The 23878-nt window shown below is 39.9% G+C and overlaps 1 protein-coding gene across 2 annotated transcripts in view; it reads left to right on the top strand.

The window, feature by feature from the left end:
- LOC107317605 (BEN domain-containing protein 5-like) overlaps positions 1-23878 on the top strand; it is an 801512-nt gene that overhangs the window by 637346 nt on the left and 140288 nt on the right. The gene's annotated exons all lie outside the window — the stretch shown is intronic.

Here is a 23878-nt window from a genome sequence, read left to right as displayed (position 1 = left end):
GCTAGCACACTGACTTGCAGAATCTCTAATCTTGGTGACACAGAGGACCTTGTTTCGGTGCTTTCTAGTAATGGATCTAAGTGGTTTGGTGTTGTGATGTATCACCTCTATGCAGAAGGTTACCTTATGCTAATTCACACAGGTGAAGTCTCTCAGATGATGAACTTTGTGCTGAATCTTAGAAGGAGTTTTCAAGGTGTTTGTCTGAAAACTTAGGTTATGTCTGTAAAACAAACCTTTTTTGTAGCCACTAGTACACAAATCTTTGTTGCTGAAGTAGATAGATATAGGAGACTGCCATTTCACAGCTGCTTTAAGCTAAGGAAAGTGTGTGCTGGCAGCTGAAGGGGCATTTCAGTTCTGTTCTCTCCTGGCCACAACATCCCTGCCATCTCCTCTGTGCCATGACTTGTGCTTGTATGGTAGTGCTATGAGCTGGAAAAGGATTGATCCTGCAGAAATCGAGCCTGGCAAAATGTTTTTCACTTGGCTTCTTGCACAGCCAGGAAAATGGGACCACAGCAGGGACAGATCCCTCATATTGTTGGCTTGAGTGTAATGCGCTTAAGGCAATTCTGAAGCTGGAGGCTGAGATGTCGGTAGCTGTTATGCAGCTATTCTGGACACCCTAGAAATGAAGGACAGGATGACCACTGATTTCCTGAGTGCTGTTGGTATGTTCACAAACAACTCTGTCTATACTATCTCTTTCTTAGGTTTATCGTTTGCTAGTAGGTGCAAATGGTTATTTTAACTGCCCATTCAGAGGCTTCACGAGTCAGGGGCTGGAGATGAGCTGTTTCTAGGCAGCTGTTATGTCCTGTTACATATGTGGTGAAAAACTGTTCATGAAATCCCTTCCCCTCTCCACCCCCTTAAAATACAGCAGCCAACATAACGGTGCTGACGTGGCAGCGGGAGCAATTAATCTCATAGTAGATTACCTTTTGCCTGCTGCCTCTGGCACCAGGCAGAGGGGAGATGTCAGGATGCCCTGGGAGGAGGTGTATGTGACATCTGATTGACAGCTGATGGCTCTGCCTGGTTGGTGCCCAGGAGCTGGAGGAAGTATGCTGACATGGATGGGCTGTGGTTAGGAAAGGGATGGATGTGACATTTGTGGACAATCAGTGCTGAATCACACAAGCAGTAGCCATCTCTGCTAGCGTGAGTGGGACAGGTATTCTGCCTCTTCTTTCCCTCACAGATTGGAAAGGATGTATATTAATAGAAGTATACGTGACTTAACGTGCAGCTACTCAGTGTTAACCCACGTCCCCAGGGAAGAGAAGTGCTTATTTCAGGTTGCACAGATCATAAGCCTGCTGTCTTGTGTGGTGCGTATGCTCTGAATACTAATGCTCTCTTTCCCTTTTCTTTACTGGCACAGCCATTGAGCTGATGAATTGTATAGATTATACAGTGATAATGGATGGGGAAGGGGAATTTCATCTGTCTCTTTAACCAAAGTATGAACAGTAAATCCTGCCTGTTTGTAGAGAACAGCTGGATTTCTAATAACACTGGAATGCTGTTGTGGTGGGGGAGGTTTAGCTACCCCCTCCCTTTCATCGCTGCCATTCAGACAGCCCAGTGTTTGCATAAGGATGATGCTTTCCAGCACCCTGAGGCTAACATAGCAGTTATCCTGGGAGTCTGCCAGATCTGTTGGATCTAGGAAGAGTCTCGGCTTCTCCATGGTGCCTCTGTGTGATGCCTCTGCGATGAAAGAAAGATAGAGGCCTTGTACCTGATCTCCAAGTAACAGCTAGGTGAGGGAATGGTTTCTCCTTGTAAACTAGCCCAGTCCCTAGTTGTGAAGTGGGCTGAGCTGTGATCTGATCCTGTGCAGGACAGCAAGTAATCTGCATTATGGAAAGTCTTAGGGCAAGATTGAGTGCATCTTTGGGAACCTCAAGAGCTGCAAGAAGGGTGACATAGAAGCGTGCGAAACTTCCCATATTTTGTGTTATTAATAATAAACGGTGTATATTAATTAAAATTGTAACAAGCTAGCTGACTGAATGTTCAGATGGCTGATAAGATGGTGGTGTTCACCAAAAGCCACAATCCTGTTCTGCTGGATGCTGTACAAGCACATCATAAACGATCCTCACTTTCCTAAAGTGCTTTCAGAGCTAAAAGTGTGGCGCAGCAGGTGTACAAGGCAATCAAGTGAACTGTTATAGCAAGGGAAGACAAAGTGCTAAATATAATTGGACGAATAATAGTAGGGGTTTTTCCCTTTCTTTTGTGATTATTTTTTTTTTCTCCCTCCCCTCTGGTCAGTGGCAGGAAGCACAATAGATAACTATACAATCAGGAAAAGTAATCTTCATATATCAGTGGATAGTAGGGCTTCTCTAGATGAAGTGAAGCTGGGGAAGGAGCTTTCAGTGGCAAAGGAAGGTTGAACCAAATGGTGTGTTTGTTCAAAATGGATTACCTCTAGATGTTCCTCTGTTCTCCATTTCTTCACTGCTTGGGCACAACTGTGAAGCTCTGTCTACTCATATCCCAGTGCAAGCATTATTTCAGTTCTAGCTGTAGGATTTTTGCTGTTCTGTTGCAGCTGAGCAGTACTATGGTTCTACTCGTTTTTTTGCACCTGGATTAAATTGCCATTTTGTGCATCTGGAGGTGGTTTTGTTCAGTAGGTTTTGGAAATTCACAGGTGTTCAAGGCCCAGTCAATCTTTCACCAGTGCTGGCTAGTGAGGGAGCTTACACAGTGAGAAGATCAATTCCATGTAAGCCCCCCCAGCAAGTTTTGCACCCCGGTGGTTGTCCATGGATAGATCTTCTGTCTGCTCTTCCAAGACAGAAAAGAATCAAATGACAAACTGCCAGTCTTTCTTTACTTTCTACTATGCCCTTGTAAATCTGTATGTTTTCAGCAGCTAAAATCTTTTGGCTGTTGTTGTTTGTTTTTAATTCTTCCAGTAGAGTTTACTTCTGGCATTGACAGGAAAAACTAATGGCCATGTAGTCTTGCTTTTGGCATCTCTATCTTGCTGATGCTTTGCTAACTAGTGTGAGAGAAAGACAGATCACATCCAGGAGATACACACCGTTATATTGGTATAAGTGAGAAACAAGCACAATTCTAGCAGACAGTTCTTATTCCTTACATTGGTCACCCTTTCAATTACAGATCTGATCTGCTGAAGTCTTGTCATTCTTATTCTAGTTTCTGTTAATGAAATGCATTTAACTGTCAGCTCTTGTTAACAGTAACAACACAGCTGAGGATTCATAAATTCCCATAGAATTCGAATGACTGCTACCTTAGAGGAACTCAGTCAAGTCCTTTTTCATCTTGAAGTTGGAGGGGAGATAACCTCAGCTGGCTTGATCCATCCAACCTGGGTATTTCAAGCAATGAGTTTATCTCAGACTTTTGTCTGATTCCTGTCTGAAATAATCTAGATCAATATTCTAAGAACTCTGGGTTTTTCAGGTCTGTGTCACCATTGCTGATTGGTTATTTTTGTGAATGAGCAATGCTTCAAGGGAGATATCTTTGTATGTAGGGTATGGTAGATCAGGAAAGATGTTCACTTAGACACTTTTTAGCTTTCAAATGCAGGTTTTTCAAAACACTGTTCAGTGCAGATGGATTTCTTTTGCAAGAAGCCTCTATGTCTGATGATCGCTTGGTCTTCCTTTAGTATTATTGACATCTGAATTAAAAAAATTAGACACACTATATACTTAAAGTCATTTAATCCAACTGAAGTATTCTACAAGTTCAAGTTCTGGAGACAATTCCTTCCTTTCAAATGACAAATTCTATTAAAATCAGTAGAAGCTGGAGGCTCTTTCTTTCAACTGTCCAATGCAGAGGGCTTTACGCTTTGATACCATGTAAGCTCAGTAGGATACAGAAGAAACATCACAGGAATAAAACTTCATAATCTCTCAGAAAATCCAGTTAAATTTTGCTGATACTTTCCTGAAAACCTGTATTATACAGAAGGTGTTGGTTTTAAGGTATAAGCATTTTAATTTGAAAGTTGTGTAAGGTCCACAGAAGCAGGATGAAGGTCAGCTTTGGCCACTTTGATCATCACTATAGTAATCAGAACAGGTTTGTACCTGCCATTCCTGAATGGCTGCTTAAATGTGGAGTTTGGTTTAAGCACTCAGATAAGGAATAATAAACAAACAAAACTTCTTTCTCTTTTTTAATTGAAAATGTACAATTGCTAACCTATAATATAAAAGTGGCAGTGGGAATGACTAATCATGTTGAAAGCAGGCCATGAATAAGTGTTGTCGTGAGCAAAGTAAATAGTATGTATGCATGCTTTATAAATGGCTTTGTAAAGACTCTACAGTTATTTAAGATAAATGGATTTTCATATCTGTGGGGCTTTCTCTTTTGATTCCTGTTTTACCGCTCATTCCATTTGGATGCATCTCTATTGGTGGCCATGTACGTGCTTCTTGGTGGGATTTCTCATCTCCTGCAGGCCAGACACCCAGTTCTGCCCCATATATGTTGATAATGGCTTGGCTTCCTAACACAGCTGCTGCCATCAGATTTTGTTCCTTTGTGTGAATGAGTCCAATAGGACAAACAAGCCTAAACCAGCTGCAAGTAAAATTTCTCCAGGGACTGCCTGCAGGCATAAGTGCATCAGTGTTGAGACCAGAGCAGCTGCCTCTGTCCTGTTAGGTAAAGATCTGTTTTGGGGTAGGATGGAGCATCTCAGGATACATGGCATATGAGAAATGAAATTTAGAGGAGAGCATTCAGCTGCAGGACAGAATTATGCCTTAATGTACTTGTGTTTTTTTTTCCTCTTTCTCTTAAGACTGTTGAACTTATCCAGAGCTTGGAATCCTGAGTTTCTCTATCGAAAAGAAGCCTTTGGCAAATATCATGGAGCTGTTTCCCTTTGTTTAAAATTTTGTTTAATCAGTGGAACTTTTCTGGTTGCTTGTGAACTATCATTAAATATTATCAGCCAGTAAAGGGCTATCTGTTAAAGGGCTCAATTGGATAATGCCCTTAATAATATATTTTAACTATTGATTAGCCTTGTAGTGATCAGGCAGTTGGACATGATGATTTTTGTAGGTCCCCTCCAATTTAGCTATTCTGTTCTAATTGTTGAGGTAGCTCTAAACTTATCCTGTACACAAGTGGGTATGCTTTTATGTGAGAATGTATTTCTGGGAGCAGTTGATGCCATCACAGATAAGATCATGGTAGTTTCTGCAATAAATGCTCAGATCTGTGAGTAACAAGACCATAAGAGCTTCATGTTTTGAGACTCTACTGGAGACTGTTTCCAGTCATTCTATAAGGTCAACATGCTTTGAGTTGTTTTCAGAACTCTCTTTATCACAGATTTTTAAACAACTAAATTCCTTTTGAAGAGAGTACTATTTAATGGGCATTTGCTTGGGTAGCATGTCCCTAATAACTGTGTAGGAGTCTCACTGTCTTTTAATCTCTGAAAAGGATGGACAGCAGGCTTTCATTATATAGAACTGAACAAGAGGGAAGGTGCTGTCATCTGCTTTTTCCTCTTTTTCTGAAATACTAAATCTGCTGCTCAGAGATTAGGAGTAAAGGCCTGGTTAGTCCTGAGGGAGGACTCGGTGCAAATTCACAAACTTATTTTGGCATTTAAATTAGCTTTCAGCTAAGGTTGCTTCCTTATTTTATGTACTTGGGCTACAGCTGCTCTGGGGTGTGTATTTAAAGTTAATCTGTGTCAATTATTTCAGCAACTTGTTGTGGGACAGAGGCTGCTAACAAGAAATTAAGAATTAGCTATCTTATAATGGGCTGAGTCTATTGCAGACAAGGACTTGACTTTTTCCACCTCCAAAATATACCAAATGTGAGCTCCAGTAGGAAATGAGAGGAGACAGCCACGAGTGTGGTATTTTTGTGATGATCTTTGACTTGAGTAGGGACAAAGTTCAGGAGTCTTTTGGGAATGATGTTGAGGAGCAGAATCATAATGATATTTGATACTCTGTATTATTCCTGGGCAATAAATGGAGCTAGGGTGTAAGAGCTAAAATCTGCTCTGGGCATAGATGATCATTTGCTAAGAAGGAAAGTAGCAGGTTGTCCTCACGTTGGAACATGCAGCTGGAAACCAAACTTTGTCCTATCTGGCTATGTATGTATAGATGCATGGTGTCATTGAGTTGGGCATTGAAAATAAATAACTACAAATAAAAATCAGGCAAGATGAATTTAAGGGTATTCTGTGACATCTCAGAGTACACGAAGATTCTGAAGTTCTTCACCATTTTTGGGGTTCCTCAAAGTTTAGTTTTCTAGATCAGTTCGGTGTGGCTTTTTAAAACTCCACAGAAGCATGCTCTACTCCAAAACCATCAACAGCATTTTGCAGCTCTTGGCTTCCTGCTGACCAGAGGTTCTTTTTATAATAAACACATTCAGTAGACAAAAAACTTACTGAGGGAATGATACAAAATTACAGACGCAATAATTATACTCACTCATGTCAGAGCACTCTTACAACAAGAAATAATAATGAAACAACATTTACTTTATCCTTTTTCAGGGGCCAATAAAGGATAATGTGGCCATATTCAAAAAGAATCTTTATTTTTAATACTCTATATTGCCTTCATTAACATTTTTTTCATTTCTTGTTTTATAACCCTTTTAATTGAAAGGGGTGGAAAGAGGGGGGAAGCATATGAAGGGCATGTTATGGAGAAACAACAACAACAAACTTTTCCTAAGCATTACTGGTTTCTCTATAACATCGAGAATAGTGCTGCCTCTCCATTCCACTGCTGTGGATTAGTGATTTCATTAAAATGTTTTGTTGAAGGTCTTTTCATAGAAAGCTTTTTTGTTTGTTTTTTGTTGTTGTTGTTGTTTTAAGTCTCATTTCATCCAATTAACTTCTCTGTATCTCTGAGGTTCTGCCAGATCAGTGAGACAGTGACTGCTGCTTCTTGAGAAGTCACATATAGTAGCAGCACAGGAGTCACATAGAGCAATAAGGTTCATTTTGTTGCTTCAAAAGAGATGAGGAAGACAGGAGAGCCCATCAGCTGTTGAGACCTTTTGCCACTCTTGAAGTTCCTTGGTTAGAGTTCTGTAGGAAGGGATGTTCAATCTGGGTGCTCTATTGGTGGTCTTTGACTCTGTACTGAGCTTTGACTATTAGTGTAACTTTAGATTTATTCAATGCACATTTGAGTTCTGTGTGCTTGCATTTTTGAAAGAAATTTAAATAGCCTTGTACACAGGTTCCTTGGATATAACATAGCTTCCAATCAAGAACAGACCTGATACAAGAGAAGACAAGGTAGTGAGCCAGAACTCTTGATGTTTCCCCCAAAGGGTGAGCTCCCAAAAGTTAACCTAATTACGGAGGGCACTTAGGCCGTGGGGTTAACAGCTGTTCTGGAGGCTACAGAGAGCTCCTTTAGGAGATGAGGTTAGACTTTGGAAATAGTTCCTTCTGGGAGTATTCAGAAAAATTGCTGTGCACGTGTGCATGTATGTGCATGGAATTCAGAACGAAGGGTTTAGATGCAGCAGCACAGACAAGGATGGAAATAGGTCAGTCAGTCGTTTAAGTGCTCTCTACGTGTTCCTTCTCTGTGACAGCTCTGAGTAGCAGTTGGAAGACAGCCTGGGATTTCATTTAGAAGCATGAACCAGAAGAAAAAGAAAGGAGGGGGACATTTTGCTTGTTTTGATGCCCACGTGTCCCGTTTTCAATTATTCCTCTCATCCACACTCACTCAGATGCAGTGAGATGCCTACAAATGAGCCATGAGAGAGTTTCAAAGGTTTGGATGCTCCATTCTGGGAACAATGTGGGGGAAAAAAGGAAAAGAAAAGAAAAAAATAAACCTGTGCACCTCCTTGGGTTGTGAAATGTGGCTTGAAATTGCTTGAGGACAGTGTCCCTTGGGGCTTTAGTATTTTGAAAAACAAGAAGGACTTTTTGTACCTGATCAGGGGGTTTCTATATTCAGTTGTCAGATATTGCACTGCAGATTTGGAATTCTGCATAGTAGATATAACACACCTAAATACCTTTTATAAAATACAAGATTGCTGTGTTCTCTTGCTTGTTAGCAGCTATTTCACAAATTGTAAAATGAAATTGAAACCTGAATTGGATTCACCCTGTTTAGCTTTTAGCCAAAAGTCACTCATCTGCTCTAGCCTGATGTCTTAGTACTGTCTGTGGTTGGCAGCACAGTCCCAGGTGAACTAAGTTGCTGTCTGGATGGATTTCTCTGTTAAAATGGGGAGTGGGGAAGGTTGGGAAGGGTTACAGTGATGTTGACCTGCCTTCCTTTAGGTGTTTAACATGAGTTGGAAGGTCTGCTCTCCACCTAGCATAAATTTACTGACATCATTGCATACAGAGCAAGTCAGCAGAGTTTCACAGACTCCTATGCTGACTGGATCTGGCCCACTGTTCTTGGGTTTGTGTGTGTATTCTATTGGTGCATTTTTGTCACTGTTTAACTATAACTCTACCATTCTCTACTAGTATTCTCTTAATCTTGACATAATTCAAAACCCAGTTTTGTCTAATTTTTGCCTGGCAACCTGGCATTTGTTATGACAGAAGAAGATACATTTGTGGGCTGAGTTTGCACAATGCTCTAGAAATAGATTCAAAAGCCAGACTTGGTGATTGCTTCCATTCTCCACATGTCATAAGCAGTCAAATAATAACTTTGCTCAAATTTCCCTTTCTTGTAGTGATGGATTAGTAAGAGCTGTGCATACTGTGTTTGCAATAGGAGTTTGGCTTTTACAATTTCATTTTTCTGTTTGAACAAGCCATGAGCCATGTTATTCATCCCAGTGTGAGCAGCATAGCAACAGGGATGGCTGCAGAGCGCATGTTGTGTCTGCACTGGGAATGCCATTGTTCACAAATAGAAGTTCTGACTTCTAATTCCAGGAGTAAGGGGCATCAGAAGAGCCACGGTCACAAATTTGGAGGGAAAAGATTTTGTCATCTTTGAAAACTGTCCCAATTATTGTGTTGATTGTCATAGATAAGACTCCTTTCAGCTTTCAATAATATGCTTGTGTGTTGTTCATTACAGGGAAGCAGTTTCAAATATTTTTGAAGCAGAAAAAAGTTGATAATTGGCCTTTTTCTGCTTTACATCCATCTCTGAACCTCCATCTGATAGTCATCCTGTCAGATTTGTCAAGAGAAGTAAAAAGCAAACAGCCTTTTTAACCCAAATGAAATGCTGTTTTCCAGTTACACTTGCGTATTGCATCCCAGCAAATGGAGGTAAATCTGTAGTGTCTGTGGCAAGTACGACTCTTGGGTTCATTCATTTTCTCCACAACTGTACGCACTGGGTAAGGTGCTCTGCTGCACTGAAGAAAGAGACAGCAACATGCATTTGCTTCTGTCTTGGCTAAAGTTGCCTGCCTCAGGCTAGGGCAAGTTGCTTTTTCATATCTGGAGATAGTTTGGCCAGGCTGTCATGTTTAGCTGTCCTGTGACCACCTGATGAATGCCATTTGCTCTTTATTCCTGCCTTGATAACTGCCCATGAGAAAACATGAGTAAATTTGGAGCTGGGGTTTTCTTCTGGTTAATGAGACTCACTGAGGCATCTTAAATCCTTACACGAGTATCTTGGATCTTAAACAGTCAAATGAAATTCTTGTGAGGATATGCTGTTTCAGTACACTTGTTACTTACAGCTGATGGTCTGTCTGGGTTTTTCTGTGGGAATGACCTTGCTTGGAATAGCAATGTTTCCTTTGTTGGCTGTAACCCAGAAGCATGGAGGATACACACAGTCAGAATGAACCAAATATTTTTCTGTTTCTTGCAGGGAGGGATGTGATTTATTTACTTTTTTCAGAGACCTGATTTGCTATTTATGACTGTCAGACAAGTCCAGCATGATCTTGGATGATTCATTCAATCTCTCTCTGTTTCTCAGTCATCTTAGTTGCAAAGTGAGACTAATACCATGTACGTGCCTTGCTGCAGCTCCGGAGAATATTTTATTACTGCCTATGAAATGTTCCAAGAGCCAATGAAATGCTGAGTTTTAGGGGCTTTGATTAAGCTCTTGAAGTACACAGTCTTTAGTTCTGGAAGTTGAGGAAACTGTAGGACTGTAATGTCTGAATGCAAAATCTCCATCCCTAATTACAGGCTATGTGAAATGGCTCATAGTTTAATAGACAGTGAAGTTCAGGTCAATGTTGTGTACCTAGACATAAAATAATTAGCTACATCATGCAGTGAAATGGTCTGTTTGATAAGAATTGGTCTGTTTGATATTGCATTCTTGGGATCTAAGGGAAATGGAACACATCGGTAAGTCTGTAACTAAACTGTGGATCTCTGTGAGGGTGGGGACAACTGAGAACAAGATGATGGATATGATTACATTAGGATGAATTCCTCTTAAGATATTTTCTCTTGGTGCATTTTTTTTTTTCCTTTTAATTCTCCCTCCTACAGAAAAATGTGGTTTTTTTTCAGATTTTTGTTGTGTATAGTTTGTTGGAACATGATAGTTTTGCTTCTGGTAGTAGCATATGGATTTTTCAGCGCGTGACAAAATAGCACTTCACTTAGGAATTTTTGTTCCACCTGTTGCTCAAGGTCCTCAGTTTTAAATCCCACTCTTTAGTTGGAATTGCTTTCAGGCATCTACTGTGACACTTTATGTTCTTACCAAAAAAAAAAAAAAAACCAGTAAAAATTCAGCAGTGTAATTTCAAGTGTCTGTCCAGATATCAGACCTTTCTTTTCTGTGGATTTTTCTATCACCTTGCATTGTGCTAAACAATAATACTAATCCATTCAATCACCTGGAGTATTTTGCTAATCTGTACTTATCCTTTGAAGCTATCTTCAGTATTTAGATAGGAAATGCAAGCTGAGACCAGGGAAATACAAAGTGATTGTGATGTTCTTTTTCTTTTGAAGGAAGCATTTGGTGTCGTCTCTCTTAAATGCACGTGCTTTCCAATTTGGTGTCATGTTATTGATAATCACAGACAATTTCTGTGCTCTGCTTTTGTTTAGGAGCTCTTACAAATCAGGCTCATGAATTTTTCTTTCCCTCCTATGACAGTGGAATTTGCGTGCTTATTTCTTTGCGTGGCAATGACATTAGCATGTTATTTATTGTATTTAACCTCCTCTGTTGGGATATTTTACTCAGTGTTGTGTGGTGTCTTATCTTATGGCCTGATGGGTTTCACTGTAATGTGATTCATCTCATTTCATGTATCTTTCACTCCATTTTGTATCAGATAATTACAAAACAGATGGAATTAATGGAAGAAAGTGCCTGTGCACTTCATCTGAACAAAACAAAATTTTGCATAAGAAAGTAGAAAACACTCGAGAACACGCCCAAATTTTTGAAGGTATATTTTAAAGAAAACAAAACAAAAAACTGTTACCTTTTTCCACCTGGATTTTTCATCTTCCTTCTCATTGTTTCTAATTCTGTTGCCCAAACTGATTTCTCAGCTTTAAAAATCTTCCTGGAATTAAGTGGCTTCTGGATCTTGACAATGCAACATTTTGATGCATGTGTTTGTCACATCCTGATTAGATTGGGATAACTCCTGCTCTCTCGGGCCTATCACAAAACTCAATTCACAAAACAGAGTTTCATACCAAGATGCTACCGCTAGGGTGACAAAACAGTGAAATTCAATCATACCACATGTAAGTTATCCATTTTCCAGAGGCTGATGGGAGAAGTTGTCAGGGCTCTTTTGAGTTGTTTTGCTTTGTTTTCCTTTGCCTTTGTTCTTGTCTTCCGGGCTTCAATATATTTTCTTTCAAATGAAAGAAAGTCATTTTCATCTCATCTTTGCTCTGGCCATGGAACTATTGTTTCCCTGTGCTACCATTACAGGTGAACCACTTAATATTGAAAGCCTTAAATTTGTTTACTTAGATCTTCTCTTTCAAGCTCATTTGTGGTCAGGGTGACCCATTTCACTACTGTCAGAGTTTGTTTTATTTGATTAATTCCACCCTGTGAGTTTGAATGTGAATTTTAGATAGGGATACCACAGTGTTCTTGGCAAGCATTCAGGTCAAGCCAGTAGAGAAGAACAATTTGATTTTGAAAGTAGTAAATTGCTCTTTTCTCCACATGCCTCCAGCAATCCCATTTCATGGGCCTTAAGAACAAGTTCCTTTGAAATTCTGTTGCAAAGGAAAAACAAGAGTCCACTTCCAAAACACTTAAGGTGGAAGAACTAACTCCCAAAATCAAAGAACTGCTTCAGTCCACACTGGAAGACACAGCACTTGGATCCTTGTCTCGGCTTGAGCACTTAGGTTTTGCTTCCTCATATTAGAAGCCAATGGATCATGGATGTAGTCTGAACTAATATTCTGTGGCTTTTTCTGTGATGCTTCAAGACGAGCTTACCATAGGAGGTATTGCTGGTGCTGAAGCAGTGAGTAACAACTATGCAGTGCCTCATTGCTTTTAATGTTGAGAGAATAAGGAAGCTAATGGGAAAGTCTGCTGGGAAGGTGGGATTTAGATTGTCTGCTTACAGCTTAAATGAGTGTCTATACAAATCTGGAACAGAAGAAAGCTCTCTAATAGCTTAATGATCACTGCGAGATCATTGCAGTGTCCCATTAAAACCTTAGTCCCATGTCAGTTTGAATGTGGGCAGAAGATGAATTTGTGAAAAACAACGTGTTGGGGGGGAAATAAAAAATTCATTTAGGCTTTTCAGATTCATAAAGAGCCTTAGCCGAGTGTAAGCTCTTTAGAAGCTATTCCTGTGGCTTTCTCTAGAATCTGTTCACTCATACTGAATTTTAACTCGGATTTTTAAAAGGTCATGTTTGTTAAGGAGAAAGCAACATTTGACAGGGCTGACTTATTTTTTAACAGTCTCAGGGGGAGCAGGGTAGGAGAATTCCACTTACAGACCAATGTATGAAACAGGCAAGCTTCATCTTTGCTTCTAACTTTCCTAAGGCTTTAAACAGTTTTTATAATGTTCTCTTCGCTCCAGGCTCCCTACTTCTCAGTCTCTCTGTGTGTCTAGAGGACACTGTCAATATCCTCCTCCCACCTCTATATTCTAAGGATGAATTGTTTCATGTTTGTTTATGCTAAGCCATGAAAGCTTGAAATTGAAATCTGTTTGCTCCTCCACTTCCCACTCATATATGTTCTCATTCATTGTACATTTTTGCTATAGGTTTGTATCTCAAGGGTGCTGAACTGTGTTAGTCTGAAAATATGCATAAAGAAAAATAAATCACTCCAGAGGCCTCTTGTGAAGCCTGCTGTCCCACAGCTGGGTTCTCTGGAGTCTACCAAGCTAGGAGCAGTAATTGACACTTCCCTTTATTTAGGGATTTTCACAGAATTAAATGAAAAGGATATTAATGTGGACTTCTGGAGGTCTTCAGTCTGATTCCTCTCTGAAAGAAGAGTTAGCCTCAATGTTGTGTTTGTTTCTAAAGGCTTTTTCCAGTCTTATTTTGAAAGTCTCTGGATAGAAATGCATGGTTTTTTGGTTTGCTCATTGTGGTGTTGTTTGTATATTTTTAATGTTTGGATTCTCCGTTGCCTTATAAAGTCTTACTTCATTAAGAAATATTTTCTTCAGTAGAAATGACCATAGGAGCGCCCTTTTTTTCTCCTGCTTAGTTGCCTATGTTCACAGAAGTTGAAAGAACGTAAAGTATATGACATTACTGTCATCTATTCACCCAAGAATTCCTGGAAGATAACATAGGCACAAACAGCATGACCCGACCAGCCATTTCTTTTAACTTATAGGGTACGAGTCATAGACAAAACGTTTTGGTTACTCTAGCATGTACAACCATGTGAGCATTTGTATTTTTAACCCTGAGATTGTCTTGAATTGTATTTCCTTCCATTGCTGCAGCATCCTTCTGCACATGAGTATTTCACATACAGCATACTTGAGATGGTGAATACTTGTTCTCTTAACAGAGGATGACATTGTCTGGCTTTTGCACTTGTGATGTTGACAGCAACAGGCAAGAGAACTTCTCAGAGATGGTACTGAAGCAAATGTAACTTTTCCTATAGAACTTGACTGAAGTTATGCCGAAGCCATACTTCAGTTTGTGATCAATGGCATACAAGGTTTCTGGGAAACTTAACATGTGGCTGATAACTTCTGTTTCATTTTGCTAACATAATTTTAGTATCTTACATATCGTAGTATCCATTAATGACGGGTCTAATTGAATGGGCAGTTCACTAGAAAATAGATCATGATGCCTGAGAGATGCAGTTAGACTGAAAGAAGTGCTCATCTTTGACAGTTATGGAGCTCTCTGGCTTCCAAAGTTTGAAAGCAAAGTTTCTAAGGATGAGAAGAGATGCAGAAAGCCAGATCCAGCAGAGTGTCATAATTTCATATTGGATGATCTCTTTAAGGATTACATAAGAAAAAAGCATCAGTTCTGCATGGCAGGTTTAACTCAAGTATCTGGACTGACAAGAAGCTTTTCACTCATGAATATTTAGGCAACACAGTGGCTTTTTTGATCAACAAGTATAATGTGGGAAATAGGATAATAAGTATGCTAAGATCAGCTTCCACCTGAAATCTCTCCTGGTCTGCATGGATAAAGATTACCAGCAAATTTAGTTTGGAGTGGTGTTTCATCCTCAGCTTCTTCATTCGGATCTTGCGTGTCCTCAGGAATGGTTGGTATTCTTCTACAAATTGCAGGAAATGTTATAATACTATGTGTTTTATTTTTTATTAAGTGATAGGAAAAAAGTAGGTTTTCTGACCATTCTCTACCCCATCCCACCTCCCAGTGCTTGTTTACCAAGGATAGTGAAAAAAAGCAAATGCTCTAAAACCCATTTTTTTCTTTCAGATTTAACATTCTCATCAGGATTCTCAAACTAATCTTTCACTGTACCATTATTCATTGCAATGAGATGTTTTCAGTGCTCCGGAATCAAAATGTGTAGTTTCAGCTTGGCTTAGTATCAAATCACATTCTGCTGGTATGTTGCAGTGATTGATAGAAGTTACAGTTTGAGCGTTTGTACACTCCTTCTGCATCAGACAAGCATCCATTTCAGACAACTGGCCCCTATCTCATGCAATGGCACCAGATCTCCTCATATATTGTTTTGACTTCATAAGAGGAGATGCAATGGGGTAATATGAGAAGTATATCTTTGCCAGTAGCTTACCACCTAGGGCATGTAGCATGGGACTGGTTCCCTGGAAAGTCCCATTTCACGAATGGGACTGATGGAAAATACAAAGTCAAAGTGATCTGAGATAGAAATTGGTAATAGAACAGAGACATACAACTGTGCTGAAAAAGAGTTCCTCCTTTTCTGTGTTGTTTGGGCTGAGGCTGTGCCACACAGGGAAGCTCAGATGGTAAAACTCTGCCCCTTAAATTAAGAAGTGATTGGAAAAGATCTGAGACTGATTTAACTTCCTTTGAAAGCATCTGGGCTTTTTTGTTGATTGCAGTCAGTGGCAGATTAGGGCTTTATAGCTTGCCTGCCATCTTCTGAAACTCTATGTGACAAACTTGGCACTGGTGTTATTTTGGTTGTAAAATGTTTGTTATTTTATCATAGCAGTGATTATGGGAAGAACATTTGCATCATGCTCAGTTTTTGGTGGACTTTGTAAAGATGTATGCTCTGGTATTTTGTGTGTTGCTGTTTTTTAACTGACTTGGCCACATCGTCCCTTTGCTAATGTGTGCAATATTCAGCTGGCAGGTACTAAAACAACCTAATAGAATAAGGTTAATCTGCTCTCTTTAATTAGATAGCAATATGTAACACACCCAGTGGACCAGACGACCTTGAAAATTAAAAGTGAGACCAGAGACACATTTGAGAGGGAAAAGAAATCTTTAGTTACTGGGAGCTGGGGGTTGAAAGAGCAAGAGGAAATGCTGACACGTTTGTGTATATGTAGATGTGTTGTACATATAGATATAAAACCTCAGAGAATTTCTCTCATAAAACAGGCTAGGATATCTTATTGCTTTTAGAAGCATTTCAGAAGCAAATGTTCAGAAGCAAAAGTGTGAAGTAGTGCAATCTTGCTGGAAGTGAACCTCACTAAAATTCAGACTGTATCAGAAAACCTTCCTGTGATTCCATAAACCACTTAATCTCCATCTACAGAGCCTGATATATCCCCATCACTGTAGTGCCAAAGTACTTCATAATCCTTCATGTATTTCCTCTTAAAACACCATGGAAGGTCAGTAATAAAATTATTTTTACTAGAGAACTTAGGGATTGCAGTTTTTCTATAGGCTGTATAAGATGTCCCCACAGTCTTATGTTACCCCCCTAAGTTAACTACTGGGTTATTTTTCCCTCTTCTGTGATATTGTGAAACCTGTAGCTTTGTTCAGGTCTTAATGCAATTGTAAATTTACTTAATAGTGGTAAAGGGGCTTTGTATGGGAACACCTGGCTAACAGATGTATCCCTGACTCTACCTGCTGCTAGCTGCTGATGCATGGATAGGCTGCTTGCAGGAGCATGCGTGGATTGAGAGTATCCCTGTGTAGATACAATAAAAGTGCCTTCTCTTCTACCAGCTCAAAATGGATGGATATTTATGTATCCAATCCAAAACACATTTGCAAGAAAAGCTAGTTGCGGATATGGCAAGATTGTGCAGGATTACAATCAGTATAAGAGCTGCATATGAGTGGGAAATGCCTAAGGATATTAGAGCCAGTTAGCACAGATAGTTCTTAAAGGAAGCCAGTGGTTGAGCTCTCTGGTGCTGAGCAATTAAATCTTGCCAGTTAGCATTCAGCTGCAGGTTGCCAGTCTTGTGCTGCTTTACTGTTTGCCATCTCATCAGAATAGAGCACGCCTTCTTGACAGTTTTGGCAATAAGTCAGACTAGCACTTCAGGATATCAAAGAGGAGAAGGCATTTGAGATGTGAAGATAGAGTTCCTCTGGCTGAGTTCTGACATGGACCTATTGAAAATGCATGTGTGTGTAGCATCAGTCATTATTCCTAAACTTGGTTGTTTTTAATATTATTTCCATTCATGTGATCATTTTGGGCCTTGAGAACAGTCAGCTTCATCTCAAATCAGTGTACAGTAGATGCTGAATGTGCAGCATGCTACATAATGTGAAGTTCTCTTAAAATATCTGTCCTTGGCCTCTTGGATATGGTGGTCCAAGTTAGCAGGTGCCTCTCATCTCAGTCAGTTTGTTCCAATGATTCTTCTATGAACTGGGTGCAGTACATTTCCCTCTTGTATCAGTGCAGCTGGGAAAAGAAGTCCATCAGTGTTTTATACAGCAATTGTGTCTTGCAGTGCTAAGCGCTTTAGGAAAGCTGTGAGGAACTGAATAGCTCTGTCTCTGGAATAGCTCTGAGCAGCATGCAGTAAGCAGGAGCCTAGGGCTGCATATCGAGCAATAAGGAAAAGACAAAATATTGAATAATCTGCTCATTAATGAACAGTGTTGATCCCGTGTGTGGAATAAAGCAAGAACCCTGTGGAAAAACACCCCATGCTCCTATAGTTGAAGGCTGTCATAATAATGACATACACAGGGCTGAATGAAGGCTGTATATATCTGTGCAGCTGTGGCATATCCGAACTTCTTAAGAGCATGGATTTGTGATGTTAACATTTGCTCCTTGAACTGCAGCTTTCCTAATGTCATAGATCTGACAGTAGGAGCTGAACCATCTTTTGGGGCATGTTTGTATTACACCGGTCTAGAGGGAACACACCACTCCTTTCCTCTTGCCTGAAGGTGAGTAGGTTAAGTAAGACTGCCAACTTCATCTGACAAGAACTGTGTGAAATTTATGTTGTAACGTGGGGAATGTTGGCATACAGCAGCTGGAGTGCTCGCTAATGATTGGGAGGTGTCATGTATTTAAAGCATGTCTGCCTTTTTGAAGCAGAAGGTTCTGAGACAGATCATGTGGAAGATGAGAAGTATTGGGAAGACTGGAAGGGAGGATCTGGAGGAGTTCCGGCTGCAGGTAGCACTCAGAGAGGTAGAGATTCAGTAAATTAATCCCTTGTGAAGCTAAAATTCTCCTCGGTGGGTTACAGCTTGTGATCCATGAGTTGTAGGTGGCTCAGGGGAGCTGCAGTGGTCAGTGTCTGCAGTGGAAATTTTGGGGATCCAAAAGTTGGAGAAAAAACTGCTGTTTTCTTCTCATTAAGTGAACTATATGTTTTGTTTTGAAAAGGCCAAACAATGAATCAAGCTTGAAAATGGAAGCACTGTAGGTGGTGTTGGTAACTTGGTTAAAGCACCTGGGTGTGCTAGATTGATGTGCAATGTGACTCAGCATGCTGCTGGGAGTGGGAGTCCCAGAACACCTTCCTGGGGTGGGAAGGAGATGCGCTTCTCTGGCAAAGGTCTGTATGTGGGGCCAGGAATGCGCTCCTTCAGGAGCAGCTTTGTGAAGCTATGGGCTGCCTCCCTGGGAATGTATTGGGAATGGTGTTCCATGAAAAACTGAAGAGTGAGCTTGAGAATGTGTAGGGAGAAACTGCGCTGGTGATCAGCTCTTAGCACTTTGTACCCGAGAATGCTCTTAGGGTGGGATTCTCCTCTGTGAGGGATGGGTTTTATTTCCAGTGCTTTGCTTTGTGCCCAGGAATCCTTCTGGCATTTCTGAGGACTCAGGCTATGGAGGGAGAGTTTAATACTGGAATTGAGATGTATCCTGCAAATCAGAGAAGGGAGTCTGCCCATGTCAGGTGCAGAGGCATATTCTCCTTGGTGAGTGTGCCTGTAATGCCTATTACCAGCTCTGAGAAATGCACGTATTCATCAGAAGGAGAAAATATCCCTTTGTGTTTATTCTTATTTAACATTGTTTACACAGAAAATGGAGAAACACATCTTTAACCGTCATGTAGTGTTTAAAATTATGTCAGTACGACGTGCAGCACTCATTCTGTAAACGTCTACTCCACCGTGTGGTCTCTGGTAGCTAATGCTATTCTGCTCTGTATGGCCACTCGTGTTCTGCCTGGAGCACGCTGCAGTGGTTATGTTAAATAGCCTTTGTGAAGGTTTCCAGAGCTCTAAATTAAAAATGCAGAAAGCTCAGAAGGGGGGAGAGAGAGATGGGAGAGGGATTCTTTGTAGCTGGAGCGTTAGAATGTCTTGCTACCTAATTGCCTTAGAACATGTGGGCTTGAATGAATCCTCTTTAATGAATAATAGGCAAATGCATAAATCGCAAACCCCAAGCACCCAAATGATGAAATGTGCACTAATGAAGACTCTGACTTCTCCGACAACAGCAGGTGTAGAGTTGATTTGTAAAACGTCGTGAATATAACAGGTTTAAAATGATATATTTATTAAAAGAAACAAGTCTTCCATGTGTTCCTCTTGTATTCTCCCTCATGCTGCACAACTACTCTTCCCGCACGATATTGCAGGCTGCAGACTCTCAGCAGCTTCTTGCTGTTACTCTTGCCTTGAAGTGCAACAATGGAGACCAATTACCCTCTGTCTCTACTTGTATTGCAATAAGCCTGAGGTCCCCCCACTACCTTTTCAATTTCAAATCCTAACCCTGTCAGTAGTGCCATTTGTGGATTTGAACTCCCTGGCTTTGTGTGCAGCATTATCTGGAGATTCACCTGGTACTGATCCAATGAACCAACACAACCTTACAAAGCTGAAGGGAAGAGTGTAGAGTTCTCTTTGTATTAAATCATATGCCATGAAAAAAGGATTTCTTTAACTCCTTTCCTCCATTATTCTCTGTATCTCACCTTGTGGAAATGGGTCTGTTAGTGAGAGACTTGGACTCACGTGGTAGGGAACATGAGTAGGGGGCAGGGTGTGGGGAGAAAGAACCCAAGTGAAAGGAAGGCAGAGGTCCTGGAGGTTTCTGAAACTTGAAGATTGTGGAAAGTAAAGACATAACTTGAAAGAATAGGAAGCAGCCCTAACAATAAACCTAGCATATGCCTTGATACTAAACCTTCCTCTATTCTAGCAAGAGATGAGAATGTTTTCATTACAGCAGATGTCTCAGAAGTCTGTAAAACCTCTGATGAGTTAAGCCCCCAGAGGCAAGGAGGTTCTGTCCAGACAATTGCCCAGCAAGACGAATGCGGTTCTGAACGTTTTTTGGTTTCCCTGAGTTGAGCTGGTAACCTCTCGAGATCTGGCTGTCTCCCAAGTAGGGAGGGATAAATACTGCAAAATGTTTCAGTTTCCATTTCAATTTTGAAGCTCATTTGCTTTGACTGAATTTGTGCTGTGTTTATGTAAATTTGTAAACACTGTAATAAATTTATCTACTGGTAGAAAATAGAAATTTTGGAAAAAGGCTGAGGAACATTTGTGAAAAACAAATTCCAATTCAATCAGAATAACGACAGAACCTGAAATAAATATAGATTGTCAGAAAACAAAAAGATAGTAAGCAGCATGTATATCTAGCAAACTCTAACCAGCATAATGCAAAATTCAAGCAATTGCAAATGGCTTAAATATTTTAAATGGCATACATGTCATTTTTATCAGCAATTACTCTGCAATACAAACCCCAGGTTTTTATACTATAAGTGATGACTGCAGTGAGGTAATAGCAACACTTTGCTACTTTGCTTGTTGTAGGAAACTCAGTTCCTTCTGATTACACCTTTCTCTAACCAGTGAGAATCTGTACACATCATTCTAACCTGTCTCCGTGTCAATATTGTTTTCCATGTTCATCAGCACAACCTCATGGAATGTAGTGTTTTTCCAACACCTTCACCCTGAAGGTGTTCACTTCCTTCATCTATCACTCATTTAGAAACCACTTTTGTCTTCTCTTGAACCTGTTCTAGTCTGTAACATATCCTGCTTTGTTTTACTTCCTTATCTCTCTTCAGATGCTTTTCTTAGTCTGTGCTTTGATAGAATTTATCTGGCTTGGTTTATGTGGCTTTTTTCTATCCTCTTATTTTTTACAAAGTACATTAGTTTCATTACTGCACAAAATAATCTAATCTCAGTAGGAAATATTTGGAAGTCCTTTCCCAATTTGGGGAATACTTAGTCATATAAGGAACCATGCTGAGGCCATTTGCAGTCTGAGCAAGAGAGAGATCTAGTCTTAAATACTGAATGGTACCCTGTTATGTTGGTACATCACTGTTAGCCTTTGCAGGGCTGCTTTTTCCTTAGCTTACCTATGTTCTCACTTTGCCTACTCTGTGCTTAAAGGAGCGGATGAATAGTTAAGCAATGGAATTAGCATCCAATGTGTATTAGAAATGAACTGTTTAAAGGTTGGTAAAGTGAATCACAAAGCAGTGAAAGATGCAGTTTTTAAGTTATCCTGTTCAAGAGCTCGCATTGGAGGTACTACCACAAGGGAGATCGCATCATCTGGGAGCAAGAGAGTATAATGAATGCAGGATCTGTAATAGGCATGTGGGAGACTCTTGCCGTATGTTTTGGTCATGTGCTGATATACGTGAGCTTTGGGAGACAGTTCTACATGTAATAGAGTCAATAATCAAATCTGAAGTAACAAGGAACACAACTTGATGTTACCTCAGAGAGACTGCAAGTTTGCAACAGATAAATAAAAAGGATGCGGTAGATACAAATGCATCTTTAGGCAAAAAGGAAATAAAAAATAGACTTGAAAGAAAAGAAAAAAAAGAAAAAAAATTTACATTGTTACCATACTGGAAAGAAATAGTAATTTCTCCATCAGAAATCAAATTAATTGTTGTTAAATTGATAAAGATGTGATATCACATCAAAGACTGGCTAAATGATATTTGGAAATTGATTTAGGATCCTATTAAACAGAGCTCAGAGGGGCTTCCCAAATGAATAACTTGTTTGTCAAGTATTGCTTCTTTCTGTTTATAAAGACATATCTAGCAAAAACAACTATCTTCAACTGTTCTTCTTGCCTGAACTATGAGATTCATCACTAATCAGAATCACAGAATGGCCTGGGTTGAAAGGGACAACAATGATCATCCAGTTTCAATCCCCCTGCTATATGCAGGGTTGCCAGTCACCAGACCAGGCTGCCCAGAGCCACATCCAGCCTGGCCTTGAATTCCTTCTGGGATGGGGCACCCACAAGTAACTGGAGATTCACAGAAGAATTTAGATATTGTGAAGTGCAGCACCTTGGTATCTTACATAAATTAGGTACTGGTTACTTCTGTTCCCTATAGGGCTGACTTATACAATGTTATCCAAATAGTCCCGAGCCCCAAATAGAATATTGACAATGTATGTTTGAATTTAAAGTTTGCTTTTGCTGCTCTGTAGCTTGTGCACTTCAGTGTACTTTGGAGCTACAGTAGAATCAAAATATGCTTGTTTTCTATTGTGTTATTAGTTTGCAATATTTAAATGGGAGACTTCAACCATAAGGGTATATAATTTGAGGTTCTGATCTCTAAAGAAAATTGTCCTATAGGGTGTGCATGCTGTTTTTTGGGGGAATTGTTCCAAAATATAATAAGATTCAAAATGATCACCACAGCTTCTGTTTGTTAAATGAAAACTCATTCCTGTGATTCTGTACTTCTACCAGTTTTATCCCAGTGTAATTCCACTTGTGTCTCTGAAAGTACTTTTGATTTTATATCAGTGTCTGTGAGATCCAAAGGAAATAGGATTATGAGAACCGACTGGAGAGAGAGTTTATGTTAAGACCAAATAAATAAATAAATAATAAGAGAGAGAGAAAAGGAGCTACTGTAATGTTTTGTTTTACACTGGGGTGGAAACAACAGCCTTAGTTGTCTGCAAAATTGTTGTGGTGTCCAGGGAAGACACACAGCTGTTCTGTAGATGAGCAGGCTGGTAATGGCCAAGACAAGGAGGCCGTTTACCACATCCTGTTTTCATCCCCTCATCTTTCTTAGCATTTCACCTGTTTGTATTCAGCTTTTGTTTGGGATTGATATACATAGTCATCTTTTTCAACTGCTAGGGAAGTAAGAGCATTTTCCTTTCTTTTTGCCAATTAAACTAATGTTTCTCAGTCTTCAGATTCTTAAAATTTTTATCAAAAGATAATGCTGCTGGAGTAAATCTCTATTGTTTATGTAGGTGTGTTTAAAAGATTAAGGCTGAACAGGCATTTTCATAATAGACCAGAGATCAATGAGAGTCCTTGTTTTCTCAAGAAGATTTAAGGCTTAGCAATGAAGTTGATTTTTTGTTGTTGTTGTTTGTTTGTATTTATATTTGAGGTTGCATTTCTGCCTGGGTTTTTATTATCTTTGTGGACTTTGATCTTTCATAAAATTCCTGTGGTGATCTCAGATCTCAGCTCCTGAAGTTCTGTTTGAGCTTCGCTGGTCTCAAGTTTGGTTTGAGACAGTAGAAGGGACTTATCTCCCACCTTATATCAGTGGCCAGGGATTGTCTTGGTGATCTCTGCAGTAAAAAGAGAAATTATTTCTCATTCTGTTTATGCCTCCTCCAGATTTTTAATTTCTTGGGCATTTTCCCTACCATATTTCAATGAGGCTTCACTCAGAATGGAATATTACTCCATGGGACCAAGAGCAGCAAAATAAAACATACAGTGTTCTGAGAGGTGTTTGAGTCAGAGCAGGAAGGAGAAGCCAAGGTGGCATGTACGCTTCTCTGCCCACAAGATCCAATGGCCAAAAAGCATTTTAACTTAGTGTCTTGCCTGGTAAACTTTTGCATAGGCAATTGCAGAAGAGGAGAATGCTAAGGTTTTGGGTTAGTGGAACAGTTACATTCATGCTTTAAATCTTTTAAGTGCATACTTAATGGCCATTGATTTCAATGCTCGTAACAGCTTTGCTGAGTCAAGTCCGGACTGAGGGCAAAGTAAAGGCCTGGAGATGCCCT

The sequence above is a fragment of the Coturnix japonica genome, chromosome 8, assembly GCF_001577835.2.
Source record: "Coturnix japonica isolate 7356 chromosome 8, Coturnix japonica 2.1, whole genome shotgun sequence".
NCBI classification, from domain to species: Eukaryota; Metazoa; Chordata; class Aves; order Galliformes; family Phasianidae; genus Coturnix; species Coturnix japonica.
This window is presented reverse-complemented; position numbering and strand designations above follow the sequence as displayed.